This window comes from Athene cunicularia (assembly GCF_003259725.1).
Source record: "Athene cunicularia isolate RWA chromosome 4 unlocalized genomic scaffold, athCun1 chr4_part2, whole genome shotgun sequence".
NCBI classification, from domain to species: domain Eukaryota; kingdom Metazoa; phylum Chordata; class Aves; order Strigiformes; family Strigidae; genus Athene; species Athene cunicularia.
In genome coordinates this window covers 37,215,903-37,235,073 of record NW_020799099.1, presented here as the reverse complement: position 1 = coordinate 37,235,073, position 19,171 = coordinate 37,215,903, and positions in this window count along the sequence as shown.

The window sequence follows — 19,171 nt, the reverse complement described above, 5'->3', positions numbered from 1 at the left end:
CCCCCCCCCAAGTGGAATCCTAGGAAATTGTTCACCACCTTCAGAGTTACTATCATCTCAAACCAGTGTTGGTTTCTGAGGTGACTAATGGCCCAGATGAAGCAGGTAACTAAGGAAAGACGGTATCTCCTTGGGAATTGGAAGAGGGAAAGTGCATGGTACTTATATTTTTCTTTGGGCAGTTTTCTCATGCAAATTCAACAGATTTTTACAAATGCTAACACATTAACATAGTCAGTCTTGACTTTGCAAGCATTGCATTCACCTTCCTTTTCACCCTACCACCATTTAAATTGTTACACGCTCTGCCCATTTGCAAAATTAGACACAAGTGCTATCAAGTTTCTTTATGTATGCAAGTTGGCATCCCTTTTGAAAATGGTAATGAAGACCTATGGTTTGTGTCATCTTATCACACAAAAAAATAATGGTAAAAATGCTGAAGAAATTATGAGAAAACCACTTTCTCTTATGCATAGACACTCACATATGCATATTATTATATCATTTTTCTCACTATTTTTTTGTAATATCAATCCTGTGCTAGCATCAAGAAAATATAGTTACAAGACTATGACACAAAACTTTCCTATTTTGATTAGAGACTGTGATTAATATATTCAGGTTCATCTTTCCCGAGGCCTAATATGTACTAACTGCATTGTTCTCTGCATTTCATTGTTCTGGCTGTGACTCGAATATAGAGGGTGACTAACAAATAGTTCTGGGTGTTCATATATGAATCAGATGGAAATCCATATGCTTTAGTGATTGCAAAGGGTATTTATATTAACATTGTTTTAACTATCAACACGTAGAGTGACTCAGATTAGGAGTTTAAGAATTAGAACATTGTTTTAAAACATGATGTAAATGTCTACACAGAATAAATAACTGGATTTTTTTTTTTTTTTTTTTAAGAATCATCCAAATCACTTGGAATTTACATTTCAAATGCTGGCTCTGGTGTATAGCACCTGAAAGTTAGTACAGATAAGCAAATGTAAAATGTTTTTTGTTTGAATTTTAACTACATTTTTTTTACACTACGTGTCACAAGAGAGTGGGAAAAGACAGGCCCATGAACAGGCTGAGAAAGGCAAACCTTTTACAGCATAACACTGCATGAAAATGTCACCGCAATTTTGACGGCTAAGTGGAAAATTGCTACATAAAGAAAAATTCAAATGAGAGCAATATGTTTTTGCTTCCTTGGTGGCATAGGAAAAACAAATACAGCTCCTCTGTGTTTCCAATGGGAGGGACAGGGTGGGACAGGAGGACAACGTGGTGCCTCTGCTTTTCCCTGCGTTGCTGTAGGTGAGAAGCCTGGGGGCCATCGGTGTGAGTCCGACAGCCCACATCCAACCAGCAAAGTCTCTGGGTACGTGGTTCCCTCTGCCTGCTAGTAGAAAGCAAAACTGCTCATAAACCCTCCCTTCACAGAGCAGAAGATGTAGGCATCACCACATCCTAAAATTGATGATCTTTTAAACTTTCTTACTGAGCTAATTTATTTCAGTAAAACAAGGATGTCATGGGGAAATGACTACCTTTTACTTGTTCTTGTTCTGCTTAAAGGCTTCAAAGTTAAAGCATTACTAAATTGTGTTATTACTATGGATTTTTAATGTGAATCGGATAATGCCATAAATCTAAAATTATATAGTCAACCATCTTTACATACAAGTCATTAGAAGGGACTGTAAGTGTATCACATTTTCATTTAGTGTCAAAATTTATTATGCTTATGTGATCTGTTCCACAAATATCTCCGTGGGTTTAGTCTGGAAAAAGGAATAGTCAGACATTTTACTTCAATCTCAGAACCTGACTCACAACATTCATACAAGACAGCTATGTCTGACTCTTATTAATTAGATATCCTGGTTTTTGGAGTGGTTCCAGCTTGGAAGTCGTTCTCCTAAGGAGCATTAATGAGGTCCCAATTATCCTGCTGTGGGGCAAGTGTGAGTAATGGAGTCACACATGGGTTCCATCTTCAGGAGGTCTGCAGAATTTAACTCTGTTTGACCTTGACAAAATCTTTTTACCCTGTGAGGGGCTGACAGAAATATTCGGGCAGCTCAGCTAAAAGTTTCCATCCTGTCAGCTGTACACACAGTTCAAGGGATAACAAAAACTAAAAATAAAAGACAGAGTTGAATACCTATGTAAATGGATAGGTACTATATATTTTGATAATCTTCCAAATTTACCTAAATCATAGCCAATTTAATGATGACAACATTCTCAATTTCTTCTGTTTCTTGAATGAGTCAATCCTTTATTCATTTTAATGTTAAACTAATCTTTCCCAAATCTATTAAGTGTGCTTAACTGTGAAACAGGTGATAATTAGTAATGATCCACAGAGCCAGTTCATTGTTCCGAATCTGTCTTTTCACTCTTTTGCATGGTTATCCAGGCGCTGAACTTTCTCACATTCACAATACTCCTTTTCCAGTGGACCTTTACGATGTTATATTCAGTTAGAGAAAATTACTTCCAATAAATGACCACATTTTTAGGGACCTCAAGATGGAAGTCTGGAAAGGCAGAAGGCCAAACATAAACTTTATTTACTTGCTTTACTACAAAATCAGACCACTGATTATTTTACTAACATTTTTTTCAATGTTTTATCAAAAGTAAAAATGCTCAGAATTACAGAATTTACATAGTTCACTCAGTGGGCTTCCCTAATCCCCCAGACTTACTTTACTCTTGTAAACTTAAGCAACTCTCAGGCAGGGATAACTTTGAATGAGTTCATGGTCAAACTGAGAAATGCTAATTTATCCTGTTGACAATTACTTTGGTAAAAGCACAATAGAGACTCTTAGGTTTTGTTTTGTTTGGTTTTGTTTTGTTTTAAGAAGTAATAAATTGCTTGGACACAGTCATTGAAATGGTTTTTCCTGCACATTTCCCATTATTATTCCAATACTAATAGTGAATGTAACAATCTGTTGTAAGTCAAAAAACATGCCGTCTGATACAGGAATGCTCAAAATATTAGCAAAATCTTGTTAAAGACCTACCTTGAGATTTTAAGTAGCGTGGTACAAAAGGCAATATCCACAGTAACATTTCTGATTGTCTTAGATCTTTTATGAGGAAAAATGAAATAACTGTAAAAGAGTTAATATGGTAAATTTAACACATTAGTCAGAAGTTAGTAACTCCAAAATTAATAACATTACAAACAATGTAAGATAATAATCTATTTTATTATTCTTATGCACTGGGTGGGTAATGGCACTGGAGACAACAGAGATCTCAAAATCCCAGGGCCAATTTATCCTCCTAATCTTTCCTTATCTGTGATGTAGCCTTACAGTGCTGTCTCTCCAGCTGCCATAACCAATGTTTTAAAAGGCATCAGAGAGCTTCTCGGGTGAACTATCCTCAGAAGATAATCTGTTGATAGGTTCCAGACTCAGATATGGATTTTTTTTGCATCACTGACAAGTCAAGGGAGAAGCAACTTCTTAGTGGTATGTGTAAGTACATGGAGCTTTAAAAAAAAGGGAAAACACTCTTCCAGTGCTTCAATGAGTTTATTTCATATGGCAGATTTTAATTTCGCCCACAGCTTTTCTGAAATATGTGAAAGTCTGATTCATTAAAAAAAAATAAAATATTTAAATTTGTCTGATCAAAGTAATATGCCATTATTACAAAAAAGTCTAATGAACCAAGAGATCATTGTATGGCATTTAAATATGGCATATAGACATTTAAATACCAACTAAGCAACAAAAAGCTGAGTGTTTAGGGCATGAACCAACAGCTCTCACATATGCTGGAATATCCAGAGAAAACGCTGGCAATACTGATCCCAATGTACTGGTATTTTGTACTGGTATGTTGTGATAAGTCTAGAACATAGTGAGAGGTTTCATTACCCAGAGAGGAGGTGGATACATCTGCAGAGTGGTCAATTTCAGCTAATGCTTCAATTATCATCATTTTGATAGAAAGCTTTAGAGGTGATGTCTTTAAGAAAGGCGTCCGGTACTCAAAGCACTTTTATACCTCTTAATATCCACATCTTGCTGTACTTTGATGATGAGAATAATGAATAGTCTCAAACCATGTCAAAACAGCTGCACTTTTGGTCTTCACATAGAGAGGGCTGGAGGGGGTGGGCTGGGGGAGGGCAGATCAATTTGAATTTTCTAAATTATGGAATAAAACTTGTAAGAGAATGCTAAGAAAGATTAATTTCTTTTTATCTGTACTATCTTTGGGAGAGTGCTCTTACGAAAAAAGGAAAAGTTAAGGAAGTTGTCCTTACATATTCGTTATAAACCACAAAATATGAGTCAAAAATATGTGTCATTCGAGCATCATTTTCCTTCTTTTTACCTTTCCTGCCCTGGAGACTGTATCTATGCTTCCATCAGCAAAAGCAGGACAGGTTAAAGGAAACTGTTAGGTTGTAGGAAAGGCATTCTTGGCAGCAGAGCTCAGCAGCATTAGGCAAAAGAGTGTCAGGCTATAGAAAAAGAGGGAAAGTAGAAGATGGATGTAGAATTTTGTGACACATTTTAAGTTTTATATAGTTAAGTAGGGACATTGGCTAGTTACATGTCTGGAATTTTTCAAGAACCACAGAGATATTTCTGAAAAATATCTCTGTGGTTTCTGAAAAACTGTTTGCTATCAAACCAGCTGAATTTAATTTTATTTTTTTTTTTACTAACAAAACCATCACAATATTTCACTGAATTAGTTTAGACTTAGACTGCATACTCATACCCAAGCCATGCTCATACCTATCACATGTAAATACTTTTTATGTCACTCATTCAGGAACTTCAAAATCAAGGTATAACAGAGTGATTATTTACCTGGGAACCAAAAGTAAGATTATCCAATTTCTTGAAGAAAAGTGTCCAACACAAGGAGCCCTACTAGATAGAAGGTTGACCTAGAAGGAGAGAGTTCAATTAAATAATTAATCCATTAAAATACTGACTCAATTTAAATTGTAAATTGTGATTTTACAAATGCATTGGTTAATTCTTAGTAGATCAGTATAATTGATGGCCGTTCAGCATCACTAATACCATGGCTGCATTTTTGTTTGTTACTAACACTAATAAATCTCCTAAAAGTAATAGTACTCCACCGTATTTTTATATCAATATAAGAACGGACGTGAAAAGGTAGATAGGTTGAGGTGATTTGCTTGAGATCCTATGTAGTCCCTCTAAAATTAAGTCTTTGATACTCAACCAAGAAACTTTCTGGCCTGATGACAGTACCTCACAGAGGTACAGAACTGAAGCCTTAACCTCTATTTCTCATTCCCTCATCAGTAAAACAGGGATGTTAATTCTCTCAGGCTCTGCAACATTCTCAGAATGAAAACATCTCAGAACTAATAAGTGTCCTGAATTTAGTATTTACATTAGCAAATAACAGTTTGTCTTTTGAGTTAAGCAATAATAAAGAAATCTACAAACAGTTCAGTATTCATGGAGTGTACACCCATTATTTAAAACAACATGTGATGGTGAGGACTGGGTTTTGATATCTGTTTAGAAAAAAATTTAAAAACCATATAGGTATTACCAAAAGTTTAGTAATTGCATTCCGTATTTGTATACTTTTCAGTCATGTGATAACAAACCCAATTGTGTCTATGGGATTTTCTTCTGAATACTTACAGGAATGTCTACAAAAATTGTGACCTAGTGAACAAGAATTTATTTAGGTTTTGATTGAACACAACATTTGCTTATGCATCTGTATGCATCTTGCTTTGTTTATACTACTTTACTTAAAAGGTCTAAGGCTCTGTAGACTCATCCCTTGGTATTCATATGGCAAAGTGCAGCTTCTATTTGCACCTGAATAAATGTGAGACAGTGAGCTCATTATTTCTGACAGTTGGTAAAGTGAGAAGCAAACATTCTGACAGAAATCCATGTGCAGCACTAAGAAATGAAGAGGAGCAAAAGATAATCTGCCTGACTCAGTTATAAAGAGATAGCCAGTCAAGGTACCTTTACCAAATGATAAACAAAGGATACTAAATTAAAATGTCACTATCAAATAACCACATGATCTAATATGTCGAATAAACCAAACACTAGTAGCAAATAAAAATTACTTTAGGAACCAGTACTTTTAAAGTATGCGTGCAACTGCTTCAGGAAGTGAAAGATAACACTTATTTTTTACAGAATATCTGTTACTACAAGAAGAATGACATTTTATTCTAATTATGCTTTTATAAAGTGATAAACATAAAGTATCCTGCTTCTGCATGCATATTCCTCCTTTTACAGTAGCTTGTTTAAAAGGACTCTGACTCTATAAAAGCAAAGTTTACTCTGTCATCAAAGTTGTATTCTTTGTGTTTATGAAAAATGCTTCTTCTCACTGCAGTATTACCAGCTATGGCAATTTTGTAACACTGGGAAAATATAGCTAAAAAGCAGAATCTCTGCTTGGACTTAGAAAAAACAACAAAACAAAACAAAACAAAAAAGTGAAACTCATGCTGTGTTTGTTTCCATCTCTGATAGCTTATAATGCATTTTAACCACAGGAATCTTCCCATCATGTATTAATTATGGTCTACAGATAAAATCATTATCATTATGTAATGAAAAATATGAGTAAATTACTTTTAATATCATGTGCAGTAGAAATTCAACAAAAGCCATGCAATTTTTATATCGGCATGTCTTGTTATCAGATTTGCTCCTACCTGCTGCGGACATTATTTGGCATTTCTTTTTCCTTCATGACAAACAAACAGAGATTTACAGAAAGGTCTCTCATAATAGTCATGCATCACTCTTGTGTATATGAAAGAATACCGTGTCGGCTCTCCACATATAATCTCTTACTGCCTCTGCTGTCCTTTCTCTTGTAAGACCCTTGGAATTTCTATTTGTGCTCAATTGCTCTACTTGAGTGAATGAAACAGCTTGGCAAGTAGGGCTCAGTTAAGCATTTCTAGAGCTTTTGCTAAATAAAACTCGTTTTCTTCAGGGAGTCTGCAAAAACAGCCAATATGTTCTAAGTATATTACAAGTGCATATTGATACATGTATGTACGATTTTTGAAAAACCCTTACTTAGAAATTTGCCTTGATTTTACAGCTTTAGGAATCATTGAAAATTCCCTGATTGGAAAGAGCTCGATATATTTAACATGAGATGGAAAATTCAGCTTTCATGTTGCTGAACATCTCCCAGCTGATGTTGGAATAAAGTGGATTCCAGAGCAAATAGTGATCAAATTTCACAATTAAGTGACATCTTCATGAAATATACTGTAACTGATTACCACAACAAAAGAGACTATGTGGAGCTGACAGCAGAGAAGCAATATGCAGGGAGGCCATCTCTAATAGTAAGGACACATTCAGAAGGGAGGCAATGAGGCCTGTTGGTCTCTACACGCCAGGAGCGTAGATTGGTTCATAATAGATTTTAGCAATTGGTCCACAAGCAAAATAAAGACTTTTTACAAAAGTATGTGGTAACACCCAAGGAAACAATATGGGAAGGACTTGCAGTGGATGGGGCTAGATGATTCAGATAGTCTGCATTCCTGTGCTCCTCTATACTAGAAAAAAAAAAAAAAAGAGGTATTTGCTGCAGCAAATGATCAGTATTGCCATGCTTCAAATGATTCATTGTGTTCTACCTTACATATTGCCTGAGGATGTAAAGTGACCATGAAACATTAGATTAAATGCTTCTGCAAGAAGTTGATCTCCTGAATTACATACTTTGCCCTCTCTAACCTGGCCAAAAGATCTTTTTATTCCATTTCTTGACATATTCATTTATGCACGTGCATAGATACGGTATACAACGTACATAGGCATGTATTAACGAGAGAAACAAACATTCCTCAACAATCACAAGAGCAAAATCAAGGCTCTGCATGACCTAAAAGGTAAAATTTCGAATAAACAGTATGGAACCAAAAAATCCTAAAGAATGTTTACCAGTATTATACTTCTAAAGAATTCCTCTCCTGCATGCCTCTCTAGTTGCCTCTCCTACACCTGTTGTATTGCAAAAGGTTAAAGAAGATATTAACTAATAAAACAATTAATTTCATAAAAATATATTAAGGTCTTACTGCATTAATACAATCATGGGACCGGAGTCTCAGCCAAAACTGAGTTCCTTTGCTGTTAGTCACTGGTGATGTGAAAGACTCCAACCTGGCAGAAAAAATTGCTAAGTTGTTTTTTGGCCCTGCTGGAATCCAGAGGGGATTTGCCATTAACTTCTTCTGGGCCAGCATGCCCTTTAAAAGATTTTAAAGATCTTCTGTCATGCAGTAAGCCCACAGTGACATGACACAGCATTATCCGGTGTCTCTCACATCTCCACGGCCTCTGTATTCACGGACTCCAAGACAGAAGGTACTTGGTAAAGTGTGGCAGTAAAAAATGTATGGAAGAAGGTATAACTCAAAGCACGGAAAACAAACCAACCATTTGAAGAATTCCTCTTTGTCATAACTTTTCAGAATAAAATTAAAGATGGAACACTTGCCTGGCTCTACTGCAGATAGTTTGATAAAATATTGTTTTAAGAGACCCTAATCACATGACTACAGTCATTATAACGTAAATTGATTCAGAAGAGATTTAATTAATTTAATGCATCTGGCTGTAATTACTATTCTGCATTTATTATGTAGGATTTTTATTAGCGTAATGGTTTTATACATTTATCAGATAGTCACTGAAGAAAATTTCAGTTACTCATAAAGAATCTGAATAAAACAGCAATGACTTTTTTTTTTTTTTTCTTTTGAACAGTTTTATTATAATGATTTGCTATTTTGGCTCTTACCAGTCATGACAAATTTCTGCTGCTTCATTGAGAAAAAGCTCTATCCAATAACCACTAAAGTCAATAAACAGATTCAATTGATTGCATTGCACTGTAAATTGTGTTTAGAATATCTTTATAATACAATGATTCCTCCAGTGTTCAGATGTAATTCACAAGGATTGCTTCCATTTTATTTGTTTTTTAAATAAACAAGTCATTTGAACACTTAGTTTTAGAGTAACTACTCATGCCTTTGACAAACCTTTTTATTTTGATTTTCTCAGTGCTCTAAGGCATGCCTGCATCTCTTTTCTAGTTCTATGTATGTTTGGTGAAACCCTGCAAATTCCGTCATTGACAGCCAACATTTTAAAATTTGGTTTGGCTTCCAATCGAAATAAAAATACTCAAACTTACTCTGTAAAGGGGATTTATGCATTTTAAATCTTTGACTGAAAAAAAAAATAATCAGAAGTTTATAGCAAAATGTTAGTTTAAAATTGATGTCACTTATTTCAGTAGTAGCATTCGCATTATAAAAAGCTGAAATATATTTTAATCTGTTCAACTGAATTTAGGTGATCTTAGTCAAATTGTATGGCATAAGGAGAGTCATTTGGTAAAATTATGTCCTTCCATCTATCAAACTTACTGCTGTACCCCAGCGTCTACATGTTAGAAGATTACAACTCCACTACCTGAAGGACTGTCTGACATTCTCCCGGGTGTCCTTGTGACATGTCTATGGAAACTAAATAAGAGCTAGGGAGTATGCAAGCACCTGAAGCTTTGAGAGGAGGCACTGACGAGTGCGCTCTCTCTGTTTTGCATTCACTGCCTACAGAAAATCAACCTGTCTTTCTGTGGATTAACCTTGCCAGTTCATCACCAGCTTGGCTTTACTGCTGTAGCACGGAAAGGTAAACAGAAGTTTTCAGAGTCAGTAGAGCTCTATTGCATTTTGTGTCCAGTACACACTCTGTTTTGACTCAAAGTTATCTTAAACTTATCAGCTTAAAATGAGCTTTTGTAAAATGGTGTTTTGAGGTATTTCTTCCTCTTAAGCATGGGTTGGAGTTCAAGTTTACTTAGAGAATTAAACGGTTCTTTTAGAATGATTTCTATCTAGACATAATTTAAAGCTTTAGTAACTCAAACACCAGTTTTAGGGATACTTCTGATGTAAGAAAGGATTCATTTTCATGCAGATGACTCCACAGCATTCTTACCCTTTGCAGGTTACAATTATTTTAGCAAAGATTAATTAATTAGAAATATTAAAGTTAGGATTAACTCCTGGACTTGGTTCAGAAAACATTGGCAAGCTTGTAGCCCTCCTGGCACACAAATAATTTTGATTTTTAAAAGTTAGTGTTATACCACCAGTAAGTACATTCAAAAATCCAAATGGCTTGGAAAGTGAGAGGAATCATATTACAAAAATTATGCTAAAGTAAATTCTAGATTGTTCCTGTTGAGAGTTTAATTTTTGTTCATCTACTTACATTTTCTTTATATAGGCGTAAATAGATTTCATAGAGTCATTATTTACATTGCATAGCCCTCCATCCTACTTACAAGAGTCTTTTTAAACTCAGTTTCATGATTAAATGTTGAGGGGGAAAAAGAACTCTAATGTAAACAAGTCATAGAACTGTTGGAGATTGGTCCTAAAATGCTGTAATACAGGGAGTCAGATAGAAATTATTAAATCTGGACCAAGATTCATTTAGGTAGGTTTTCCCAAAAAATGTTTCAGGGAGATTCACCATACGCAAGACAACAGTCACTGTGCATATTCTTGTATCTCCACCATTAATTTTCTCAAGCATGCAACATGAGACACATCAAAAGACACTTTTTCCAGAAGAATGAAAATATTGATAGGATCGAGTTCTGTCTTGGCATAAAACTGCCTAATAAAACTATAGCATTGTATTTATGACCAAGAAAGAGAAAGAAAATAGGAATTTTCAGAAAGAAACAAGGGCAGAGGGAAAAAAATTGCTTATTGCAGTAATAAACTGACTGGCTGGGAAGTTTATTAGATGAAATAAATGTAAGAATGTGTAAAGCAATCTAGCCAATTGCTATCAATGTGTAATACAAAACACCACAATAAAAATTAAAGATATGCTTTTAATATCTAAGATATAGTTTAGGATTCAAGGTATGCAGGAAAACTGTGAAAGGCGTTGGAGGAAGAAATTGCTGGAGTAATTAAACTACTTTTATTATTAAATGGATGAAAACAAATGCAACAGAAATGACTGAATATCCTTAAAAGGAAAATGAGGAAATTTTAAAAAAAGGAAAAAAAAAAAAAAGCTGAGGTAATTTTATTTTTCAAGATTCATTCTTGGGAAACCTTACAAACAAAGAAGAAATATTTTAAAGAAAATTCTGAATTCTAAAAAGACATGACAGATGGTGATTTTTGGATTGTGAGTAGAGTTATTTTAAATCCTTGCCTTTTGTATTAGATTGAAATTAGATAAGTCTCAATTAAGACTTCTCGCTTTTGCCTTGGCCAATCACATAACGTTTTTTATGAAAAGTCAAAACTTTAAGGAAAGTCAATATTCTTTATCATTCAAATGAATGTAATTTCAGAAAATAGAAACTCGTTAAAGATTTGCTATCTCTTCCATTCTTAGTTTCTTCAGAACAAGATAGCCAACAGATGGAAAACACCAAAGGATGAGTCATAAACCGTGCAATTCATAAATGAGATTATCTAATTTATATTAAAGGGACATATACATGGTGAAACTTAAATTTCATTATTATGTACCAATACCATTTTTTTCACATTTATTTTCTCATTTCCAAAATGAGGATGCCTGACAAAAATTTTGCTGAAGTCCTGTAGGGTCTCAATGACTACATAACATTAAAAACCTGCTATCAAAACAGCCAACCTCACAGATGCCTCAGTAGATTATCCTCCCCCCTTGGAATTGCACAAGTTTCAAATCTACAACATTTGTCTTTTACATGTTAGCAAACCCCCGAAAATGTTAAAAGAAACTGGTTCTACTTTTCTTATGCTGATCAATTAGTTCTTAGAATCAAACAGTTTGTTACACAGAATATGACAGGCCTTAAAAAGTTCAGAAAGTCGACAAATATAAAGAAAGCTATAAATTAAGGCCAAAATATGACTTTATACCAAACCTGGGTTACCTAAAATACCAACAATACTGCAGAACAGTTTGGCTAGAATCAGGAGTAGAAGGAACCAGATTCTGCCTCTGTATCCTCTTTAGTCATATTAACTTGAGTTGGACTATCTTTTAAAATAGGTTAGTATTATGAAATAAAGACTGAGCTTGGTGATTGAATGTGAAGTCTATACTTCAGCTGAATTAGCCATTTCAGCTGTGACCTAGAGTAAAACAGTATTTTTTAAATCACATAAAATTAATTATATTCTACAAACCTTCCAAAAAATTGCAACTTCATTTGTTTTAAGCTGAAAAACACTGACCTCTTTGCTCATAATAACTAATCAGTTGTTCACCCCTTGACCAAACACCAATGGGTCTGGATTGTTAATGCTTTTTTTTTTTTTTTTTTTTTTTTTTTTTTTTTTTCCACCAAGGGCCTTGTGTCTTCTTTTCTAGGAGGAACTTCAAAAGCTGTGGTTGTGCCTCCCCTTGCACATTGCTCTGTCTGTGTGTCTCTTCCACTCTCCTTTGATGGTGCACCCAGGTAGGCCAAGATGTAGTCTGGCATAAAGTTACCTTACCTGGAGTCAGAAAAAGTGGTGTCATTGACTTCGAAAGGATTAGGCACCTTAATCCTTAGACAATTTCCATTTGTCTGGTGTTGCTGAAAACTACCTCATGCAAAAGACCTCTGGCTGTTTCTTCAGTCTGGATTTTTATTCCTAGTATACCCCTAAACATTTTCCTCTATTTTAACTTTAGCCCACGTATACTAAGATAGCACTAATTTCTTTCTACAGTTTTATTATTGCACAATATTTCAGTTAAAAAGATTTGGCTTGTATCCTCTGGCAAGGAGAATTGCTGATTTTATGAAATATTATCCATCAACTTAGATAAATTTGTTCATTTTGCAATGTTCTTTTTGCAAAAGAGTTAAAATAGAGGCATTTATGGTCTGTCCTAACTCATTTTTCAGCATGTTTATAAATGGCTTACTATTTTTGAGCAGTCTTATGGAAATTATTATTAACTGTGTTTTTGTTTGCTTTTTATATTCATTGATGCTCAGACCCCAAAGTTGGTAAAAATCCCAGGAAACCAGTCAGTCATTCATTTTTGTAAATACATATGCATGAATTATCATTGTACACTAACTCATAAAGCCAGGAATTGTCAACAATAAAAAATTATATTCACTGTCAAAAGAAAAGGAAGAATTCAATTACTCTAGAGAGAAAGAGGCCTTGTTTGCGCACCCCTTCCACTCTGGGGATTTGTAGGCATGGCATTTCAACGTGACTACATCTACCAATATTTGTTCCTCAACGTGCAGACTTTTTAAAGATGCTGAACTGGAAAGGTACCTAAAACTGCCTGAAATATTCAGTTATAGTATTTCCTAGTGAAGAAAAAAAAATAAATTACTTTGCTGGTTACCCCTTGCTGTTTTTTCCCTAAGGTGCAGGAGGCAGAAACTGAGATGACAGCAAGCAGGAGCAAGTTCTCTCCAGCCCCTTTGCCAGCGCCCATATGAGGACAAAAGCAAGACTGAATTCTCTTTGGTTTGGTCTGCTCTAGATAATATAAAATATAATTTATGGCCAACTTTAACAAAAACATGAGTATGTGCCCAACACTTGACACTTTTAAGATTCAGTTTGACCAGGTGATGGGCAATAATGTCTAGACTATGCATTTGTCAAGAAAGGTTGGAGCAGATGATCCTTAAGGTTCCTTCCAACCTGGTATTCTATGATTCTATGAGTAGACCTGGTATTTCTACACATAATAAAACATGACTAGACCTCATTTCTACACATAAAATGATATGGAAGTCCAACTATTTGGAATTTTTTGAGCCTAGAAATATTACTGAAGCAGCATCTCATGTAAAATAAACACAAGCTCTCCATCTTCAGGAGGAATGCTTGAGAGCACAGTGTTAGTCCTGTGTACATCCAGATTCAGGATTAAGCACTTAAACCTATATAATGGAGTGAAAGAATGGCTATAATGTCTTTACACAAATATGATATGAATTTCCATGTATAATAATGACCAAAGACTGCTTTTTCACGTGCAGCTCACGCTATATATCTAGACTTGTACTGACTAACAAGTTTTGGCCCAATAGGCACTTACTGTTATCCTTCACATTCAACAACAAGGTTAAGAAGGCTCGTAGGATTGAGAAATTACTTCTGTCATCTGTTAGGTACAGAATCAAATTTTAAATGAAAAGAATTACCATGTGAATCACCACTTTAAAGGAAGCCCTTTACCCTCAGGTTTTCTTGCACTAATATTCTCGTCATCATCCATGTTATAAACAGTATGTTTTGCACTCACAAATGTAATGTCTGGCAGATCTCAACATATCTCGCCAACGTGCATCCTCAGGAAAATTTTAAATTTTGAATATATCATCACATGTCGATTAACTCCAGGGAGGCAGCATGGAGAAAGCCAGAGGTTTGTCTATTTTTTGTCTGCTAACATTTCCAAACTCCTGATGGCTTCTGGATAAATATTTGAGTCACTCTTAAGAACATTTGCTTTTGAGTTGATCTAAATCGTTCCTTTATAATAATATTCTGAAACTATAACAGATATTTTCTCTGTAAACTGAATCACAGAACTTATCTCGTTGGATTTTTTGCAGCTGTCTTAAGAAAATCCAAAGCCCTACATGTAGAAAAAGAGGAAAAGAGTTTTTGTGATACAGATCTGAAAACAGAAAATACTGTAATTAACAGTACATTTGAAACATGATTAATAAATACATCCCCTATGAAGCCACAAAAAATAACAAAGTACAAACAACTTTGTGGAAGTAATTACTGTACCTCTTAAGGAACTTGTCTCCAGATCATCAAAAACGCTATTAAAACTCATGGATATCAGCTTCTCAGCATGCTTTTTACCAATCTATCTTCCACTAGTGTTTCATGGTGTCCTACAACCTTCATTAAACTACTAGGTCTCCATATTATTTGTTACGGATGTTTGGTGCACAAATATAAATGAATTATAACAGATATGTAGGCAGAATCGTTGCATCCAGACAAGGGGCTTAAGTACGAGATAGCTAATCTATAATTTCATAACCTACAGATAAATAAGACCAGCATGTAATATAGCTATTGTCAGTCTCACATGGGTAAATGTGGCATAAAAATGGAATGAAGAGTAAACGTATTTACTTTTGCTGATGTCTTACTACATAATTTATTAGGTTGATGCTGCTTATTATGTTTCATACTCTATCATTTTTCTCTGTGAAGTCTCTTGCAATATCAAATGAAGAAAATTTATATTTAAATTAATAATTTCAGAGTGAAGCATTAATATTCAAATAAAATATGGTGCTATTGCGGGGCTTCAAGAGAAAAAAACCTTTTATGCTGAGCACAATGAAGGAGTGATAGGCATTTCTGTTATCTCATTCATTAGTCATTCTGGACAGTTCAGACAAGCTGCTACCTACAATAATAGAGAGCATTTTACTTTTTGAACATTAATTTGAACTATACTTTATATTGAACTGCAGCAAACTATTTATTTTTATATTTATTGATTCTGTCATAACAGATATTTGCATTTTTTCTAATAATGTTCTCATATAGTTGTAGCCAGGAATTTGGTGTGATAAGCAACATGTTCTGGCTCCATGGAAGGATGACCAAATAGGTCATAATGTGCACTTGTCTAATAAATTTGTAATACATTTCAGAAATGTATAAAGCAGACAGGAAAGAGGAGAAGTCTTATGACTGGCTTTGCAAATCTTACTTACTTTTTCATTTTCAGCTCCTATCTCCATCTCTTCTCTGCATAACTCCCATCCTGAATTTAAACCCACCACGTATTTGTTATTTCAGAGACATCTTTCTATTTCCTTCATTGTATAGTATCAGTGTATAGAGCCAAGAACAGGTACTATATCAATCCTACACATCATTTTGCAAGCTCTGAGCAACCACATCCAAACTGCTGCACTTACATAGTGGAGAGTAACATCACCAAAAAACTGAAGGTTTAACAATTATCAACTTGCTTACTCCCCTTTGATTTTTCAATGCAGGCTATACTTCTGCTTCACAAAATAACAGCAAAAACAACACTGTCAGCAAATATTTATCCATTATGGTTTTTTCTATCTTCAGCACTTTTCTATGCTACCTTGTTTAAAACAGATATAATTATAAAATATTTAGTCAATGACTGTATATGTTAATCTAAACTAATCATTTAAAGAGGAAAAAAACCCTCCTGACCAGAGAAGGTTAAGTATGAAAAACTGTATTTGTTTTAGATATCCATAAAATTTGTTTTATAGTAAAAAAAAAAAAAAAAAAAAAAAAAAAAAAAAAAAAAAAAAAAAAAAAAGAAAAAAAGCAAAACTGTGAAGATTCTAAATATTCATGTTCATCTCAACTATTCTAGCATCATTAGAGTCTTAGCACTATTAATAACTTCCTGTATGTAAGCCAGCACTCATTTCTTTTGGTCAGAAGTGAGTAAAACATCAGATTTAGATTGATGGCAACATAAATATTGGAAGGGAATGAAATGTCTTGTAAAACACTGGCTGTATCTGACTCCTTCCCTTCTGCGTCTCTTCTGCTTGAGTCCCCACCCTTTTCTGCTAGATGCCATCCAAGCCGGACCTCCTGCCAAAGCTGTCTATCTCATCTTCCAAGTCTCACGCTGCCTCCTGACTTGCTGGAGAATTTACCTTGAGCTTTGTTTCAAGACTTAGGTTTTGAAGAAACAAACAGATGTGTAGTAACAGTTCCCCTCACCACTGTGCATTAACCAGCAATCTGAGCCATCAGATATTCTGTTTGTGAGAAGGCAGCAGTATGAATATATAATAATTAGCTCCTTTGGCTCAGAGCAGAGTCATTCCCTTGCGACTTTAAAAGCTTCAGCTGTGAACTCCGTTTTTTAAGATGAGGTCCCTTTTTATCACTCTTACAAATGCACTTGGTATTATAATTAAAACCTCAGAGAAAATGTTCCTACAACTTCTGAGCATGTACTGATTTCCTTTATCACTGATGTCTCTTTACCTTGGCTTGACTCTGCGGTTGCAGGTGTGTGTGTGTGTGTGTACACAATTCTACACTCTAATGAGAAGTAAAAGGGAATGGCACTGAAAATCAGACCCTTCATATGTGTTTGGATTCATGCTCAGAAAAAGAGGAAGACAACAAGCCTCACCCCTCTGCTGGGTAAGGTCATTACAAGACTGCACATTTTTCTCGGTACCAGCTTGGATGGCTCAGCAGCACAAGAGGAACTCTGTAAGTAACAGGGGTTGTGGGGAAGGGACAGAGACCTATTCTCCAGGTACAAGAGCCTAGAGCAATGCCCCTCTGCCTCTTGGGAAGACACTTTTCTAGACAGATGATTATTACTTATGGGTGGGAGTTCACATATTCTATCTGTAACTACTGTCTCCGATTATTAGTGCAGAACTGAACCAGGCAATGGTACTAGACCACAAATTTGCCACAGGAACCTCATTTGTGTCCCTGTTTCAATTTAGCCATTCCTGACCTCCAGTACTTTTGTCTGATGCTGCTAAGATTTAACCTGATTCAAGGCTTGCAGGCATCTGATTTTTCTTACAATAAAAATTGTAAGAAAAAACAGCTTGCATATTAAATCACAACTGTTGTATATCAAAGGATGCTGGTGTAATTTGTTGGACAGAAAGACCTTTTCAAGGTTCTCAAGCAGCCTTGGGTAGTTTGTTAAATTGGTAGGAAATATCTAGTATATCTATGACGCACTTGATCTTTCTTCTAAAATAAAAGAGGTTAGATTCTGCCGAGAGACCCTTGAGGCAGATTTTAGTATGTAGAGTGGGTACAACTTTTACAATAATCTTTGGATCACAAGGCCACAGTTTGTCAGATGAAATCCTCAAAGGGATGGCATTTCTAGAGATTTAAGATGTTTTTACCCAATTTGTGTATATTCCTAGTGGAACCTGAAACCTACTGTTTTAACCTTCTCCATTTTCTGCTCTTTTTTTTTTTTTTTTTTTTTTTTTTTTTTTTTTTTTCCATTTCTTCCCAGATCTAAAGTTTGACTACAAAGGCATAAGCACACTACTAATAATAAATATTTCTGGCATTTATGTTTTATGAGTAGCATCTGTAATTATATTACTCTCACTGTAAATAACTTAAGCACTGATACTTTTATGATGGAAATGAATTCAGAAGACTGAATATTTATGAATTAGTATCTTTCCTCTAAGAGAATATGACAGCATGGAAAACATGCAATTACCAGAAATACCTATAGTGATTAAAATGATAATTAATGACAGTCACTCTTATTAGCATAAAATAAAGCAAATTACATATAAAACTATACTTTAAACAAAAATAATTAGGCGGTATCTCTTGCCTTCTACAGTTTGAAGGAAGAAAGTGCCTACAGGCTGCTAGTCTGTTTGTTAACGACAGGTGGTGCAAAATACCTATAACAGCAGCAAATCTTTCCTTATCTTTCATACAGGAACACACAGCTATTTCCAGAAAAAGAAAAAGCAAAACATTAAGACAGCATTAAAAGTTTAAAAACCAAATTAGTTTCAAGTGGAAAGCAAGTAATTCTGCCTTCTTCAAAGACACATTTGTGAGCTTTATGTCCTAATTCTGCTGATACTGGCATCTGGAGGCAGAATCAATGTCTTATTGTGCACTGAATCAGGAATTTAATTTATAATAAAAATTACATGTTTCATTTTAACTCAGAGTTTTGAGTTGCTTACAGCTTCCTGAAAACAGACACACATAAATCACACATCTAGACATCTATATCAGGTGTCTTTGCTCAAAATATTCAGTAATGTGACCAACAAAGCCTTTCCTAAAATAATGGAGACTTATGTAAGAACTCAGTAAGCTAAACTAACTGTTATTAAACACTCCTGAAGAAACTATGAGAAGACTCTTATGCTTTTTAATTCAGGTGTTCAAAAACTGCGTTTGTCAGCATATTTTCAAAAAATTGTCAGAACCAATTTTCCTAAAGTTTTAAATGTAATGGCTTCCAGGATGTCAATAAAAGTTTCATAAGGCTGTAAGACTAAAGAAAGATGGTTGCAATCAAAGTATCCATTCAAACTTCATCACAGATTTTCTTAC